The sequence below is a fragment of the Chrysochloris asiatica genome, unplaced genomic scaffold (assembly GCF_000296735.1).
Source record: "Chrysochloris asiatica unplaced genomic scaffold, ChrAsi1.0 scaffold00295, whole genome shotgun sequence".
NCBI classification, from domain to species: domain Eukaryota; kingdom Metazoa; phylum Chordata; class Mammalia; order Afrosoricida; family Chrysochloridae; genus Chrysochloris; species Chrysochloris asiatica.
The window spans coordinates 924,144-929,413 of NW_006408813.1; positions in this window are offsets into that span (position 1 = coordinate 924,144).

Below are 5,270 nucleotides of genomic sequence, written 5' to 3' on the forward strand. Positions count from 1 at the left end.
TTTTTTTTGGGATGTACACCGAAGCACTCAGGAATATACAACCATTCAAACAACCAAAGGTCATACCCTGCAAGCCCCCCCGCCCCCCATCCCCTGGCCATCAGCACTCAGCCCCTCTCACTCCCTGAGTCCAGAGTCACCATATCTCCACGTCATCGTCTCTGCCTCCATCTTTGGTGTCACTGCTTCTCTGGATAGGGTCCCACACTTCACTCTTCTCCCTTGATGGTCCCAGGGTCCTCTGGTCCTGGACTGCCAGATCAACTGCTCCTCTCCTTTTGTTACAAACCATCTACCTATACATTTGCAACACTCACAATCAATCCTGATAGCAATTATTAACTATTGAACCACAAAAATCTTATTCCCATATCCTTTCACCAGCCCAGTCCACACTGGTTGGAAACCACCCAGTGGAGATTCTACCTCCCCGTCCACCGCCCCCACCCCCGTACCCTCTGAAACTAGGCTCCTTCTTGAAAAGCTTGTATGCCAGTCGCTTCATGCCTTTGTAGCCCCCTCCCCATTTTGGGTAGCCAAAGTCTCAGTTGCCCATCCCTGTCAACTCTGAGTACCAAGGGGCTGGGAATGATCTTCATTGTAAAGATTCGTTCCCTCTTTTGAGCTACTACAGCCACAAGTATAGCTAAAGTTCATCAAATTGTATCAGATTACTCTTTTTCCCCTCTTCTTTCTTCCTCTAGTCAAGTTCTGATCATCCAGCCATTGAAGCCAGGTCAAAACGGGTGCTATCTGCAAGTATGGATGTTCTTGTGCATCTCCCCTCACTTCATATCAGCTGGATACTTCACTCTCTGCTCTAGTCCTAGGTGGCCATGTCCCTGTCCCTGGGTCCAGGAGTCACCAGGTCTCGCCATACTGCTGGTCAACCAGGTCTCAATCCAGGTGGACAGGAGTCTGTTGAATGTAGTTGGACTTAACTCACAACTTCATTGCTGTTTTTCCCCCACTTCCCCTTATCAGTAGACCAATGTAGTCACCAGCAAGACCACATGCCTGCTCATGTATTCCTCTTGAGTTTCAGTCTTGGAAGGGGGTCACGATAGAATTTTGCAAGACCAACAACTTCATAGCAAATCCTTTTTTAAACAACATAAATGGTGAATATATGTAACATAGTCACCACATGTAATATACAGGAATCAAATTGACTACAACTGTGGAAAGACATAACAGAGAAGCTCAATATTATCAATCAGAACAAGTACAGAGAACAGACCAACAAATGCTCATATACAAGTTCAAATTCAAGTTGAATAAAATTAAAGCAAGTCCACAAGAGCCAAAATAGAACCTTGAGTATATCCTACCTAAATTTTGAGACCATCTAAGGAATAAAATTTCCCCATTAAACACTGATGACCAGATGAGTTGTGGGGTGATATCAAGGGCACCATACATGAGGAGAGCAAAAGTTCATTTAAAAGACAGGAAAAAAAAAAAAAAAGATCAAAGTGGATGTCAGAAGAGATACTGAAACTTGTTCTTGAATGGAGAAAAAAAGTGAATGTAAGAAATGATGAAGAAAAAGAGCTGAACAGAAAATTCAAAAGACAGCTTGAGAAGACAAAGTATTATAATGAAATTTGCAAAGGTCTGGAGTCAATAACCCATTTCTCAAGCTGAAAGAACTGAAAAATTCAAGCCTTCAGTTGCAATGTTGAAGGAAGGATTCCATGGGCAAAATATTGAACATGAGCATCACAAGAAGATGGAAGGAATGCACAGAAACACTGTGCCAAAAATAATTGGTAGACATTCATCCATTTCAGGAGGTAGTATATGATCAAGAACAGATAGTATTAAAAGAAGAAGTCCAAGCTGCACTGAAGGCATTGGCAAAAACAAAAAGGCTCCTGGAATTGACAGAATACCAATAGAAACGTTTCAACAAACTGATGCATCAATGGAAGCACTTGCTTATCTATGCCAAGGAATTTGGAAGAGAGCTATCTGGCCAACAGATTGGAAGAGATTCATATTTGTGTCCATTCCAAAGAAAGTTGAGACAACAGAATGAGAAAACGATTGAATGAGAAAATTATGAATATCACATGCAAACCAATTTTTTACTGAAGATAATTTTTAAAATTGTTACAGCAGTTCATTTACAAGGGACTTCAAGAAATTCAAGCTGAATTCAGAAAAGAACAAGGACTCATAATATTGCTGATGTCAGATGGATCTTGGCTGAAAAGCAGAGAATTCCAGAAAGATATATACTTGTGTTTTATTGACAATGCAAAGGCTTTAGACTGTGTGAATCATAATAAACTATGGATAGCATTTAGAAGAATGGGAATTCTAGAACATTTAATTGTGCTTATGTGGAATCTTTACATAAACCAAGAGGCAATCATTTGAACAGAGCAAGGAGATACTTAGTGGTTAAAAATCAAGAAACTTGTGTGTCATGGTTGTATCCTTTCACCATACTTATTCAACCTATATGCTGAACAAATAATTCAAGAAGCTGATTACATGAAGAAGAATGCGACATCAAGATTGGAGTAAGAATCAATAACAATACAGAAGGAACAGCAAGTGCTATGCAGATGACACAACCTTACTTGTTGCAAGTGGGGGAGTACTTGAAGCACTTACTGATTAAGATAAAAAGTTATAGCCTTCAGTATGGAGCGCACCTTAACATAAAGAAAATAAAAATCCTCACAATTGGATCAATAAATAATATTATGATACATAGAGTAAAGATTCAACTTATCAAAGATTTAGTTTTACTTGTATCTACAATCAATGTTCATGGAAGCAGCTGTTGGGAAATCACATGATGTATTTCACTGGCTAAATCTGCTGCAAAAGAACTCTTTAAAGTGTTAAAGAGCAAAGATGTCACTTTGAGGACTAAGGTTTCCCTAAGCCAAACCATGGTATTTTCAATTCCCTTATATTTATATGAATGCTGGACAATAAACATGGAATATCAGAGAACTGATGCATTTGAATTATGTGTTGGTGAAGAATACTGAATATACCATGGACTGTCAGAAGATTGAACAACTATATCTTGGATGAAACACAGCCAGAATGTTCCTTAGAAGACAGGATGATGAGAGTTCATCTCATGTACTTTGGGCATGTTATCAGGAGGGACCAATGCCTGGAGAAGAACATCATTCTTGGTAAAGTAGAGGGTCAGAGAAAAAGAGGAATACTGTCAAGGAGATGGATTGACACAGTGGCTGCAATGGGCTCAAGCATAGAAGTAATTGTTAGTAGAGTGCAGGGCCTAGCAGTGCTTTGTTTTGTTGTCGAGAGGTTTGCTCTGAGTAGAAACGTACTTGAGGACACCAAACAACACATAATTCTAAATAAAAATGATGCTTAGGCTTGGAAGATGACAGCATGAACAGGTCTAAGATTATGACCTTCCTTATACAAATACCAAGAAAAGCAATTAGGAATTTGTACTCAACTCTGAAAAGGTGAACAAAGGATAACAGCAAACAACTGCAAACTAAAAAGGGAGATAAGGATGGAACATTATTTCTGCCCTTCCCCCTCTGAATGCAACAGGAAGACTGCTACAAGGAAGGCTCATACTTCCAATCCACTCACAACTCTCCTGTGTGCTAAAAGGGGATTCAATCTCTGTCTCTGAGGTATATAGGGCAGATATTCCTAAAGATCTTCCAAGTGAATTGTTCAGGTTGTCTTACCCCTAGTCCCACCAGAGCAGATAGATGTCTGCAGCAAATACAGTTGCATCACCAGTCAAACCACAGCACTCCTGTGCACCAAGGTGGGCCACACAATAGCTGGCTCTGATTTAAACAGGAGAGATACTCCTGGCAGATCTTCCTGGTAGATATTAGTGTGTCCCTGACCTTCCCATTCTCTGTTCTCGCTATGACAGAAGAAAGTCTGCAGTGGAGCCTCCGGTACATCTGCACTGGGTAGGGCCTTAATCTCTTGGTCTGAAACAAATAAGATAGACATTGCTACTGGACTTTTCTGGTTGTATAGTCTGACTGATCTGGAAGTGGCCTAGAAGAATGAACTCTCAGTCTGACCAGAGTCAGAACCCTCACAGTGTGGGGAGGTGGGATATGAAGAGGAGACCAAGGGCTGAGGATTATACCTGTCTTGTTGTGGTGTTGGTTCTGACTCATAGTGACCCTGTGCAGGGTTTCCAAGCAGCGACTGGTGAGTTTGAATTGCCTACCTTGCTATTCAAACCTACTTTGGAGTCCTGCCTATTAGCCCACAGAGCCACACCAGGACTCCTGCCTTAGGCGACCTGCCTTAGGGTGTTTTAATCAGTGTGGGATTTTAATCAGTTTGAGAGCCCTTAAAGTACTGAAATGTTGCTCTGGTTGTAATCAGAGCACTCACAGAGCATGGAAGAGAGTGCTAACTAAACACTGGAGGCTGTATCCTCCCTGAGGGCAGATTCATTAGTGTGTTTTCTGACCTGTTTGGAGCCATTGAAGGACTGAAATTTTCACCTGTCCTAAACCTAAGATATAGAGATAGAGAGGGAGAAGTATGCAAAGTCTGAAAACTATGCAATCTAAGAGGTCCATAGCTCCCCCCCAAAGTAAACTCTGTTGAAAGCATTCAGGGAAAGCTAACACCTGGTAAAATTAGAATGTTCTGGATTGAACTACAACAACCACAACAACAATAAAATCACAGGGCACACAAAGAAATGGGACCATTATCGTCCATTCAAGTGAACAAGATGAAGGTAGAGAAATATTTTTGGAAGCCTAAATAATTGAAGAATATAATATAATAATATTAAACAAGCCCAAATAACTGAAGGAAAATACAGACAAATAACTAAAAGAAATAAAAAAAACAATGCAGAAACAAAATAAGAATCGACATAAAGAACAGATACTTTAAAAAGAAATCAAACTTAAATAGTGGAAATAAAAGATTCAATAACAGTAATTAAAAAACAACAACAACTCATTGTAAAGACCTAACAAGACTTGAATTGGCAGAAGAAGAAATCAGATTTAGAGGATCAGATCATTGAAATAATGGATCAGTAAGAAAAGGCTCAAGACTGTTGAACATAGTGTAATGGAAATGTGGATCACCTTTAAGAGAACTGATACATGTATCATGGAAATGGCAGAAAGAGAAAAGAAAGAAAGTGACAGAAAGAATATCTGAAGAAGCACAGGTAAAAAAAAAACTTTCCAAATCTGATGAAGGACACAAATCTTCAAATCAAAGTAGCTCAGTGAGCTCCAAGTAGGATAAAATCAAAGAGA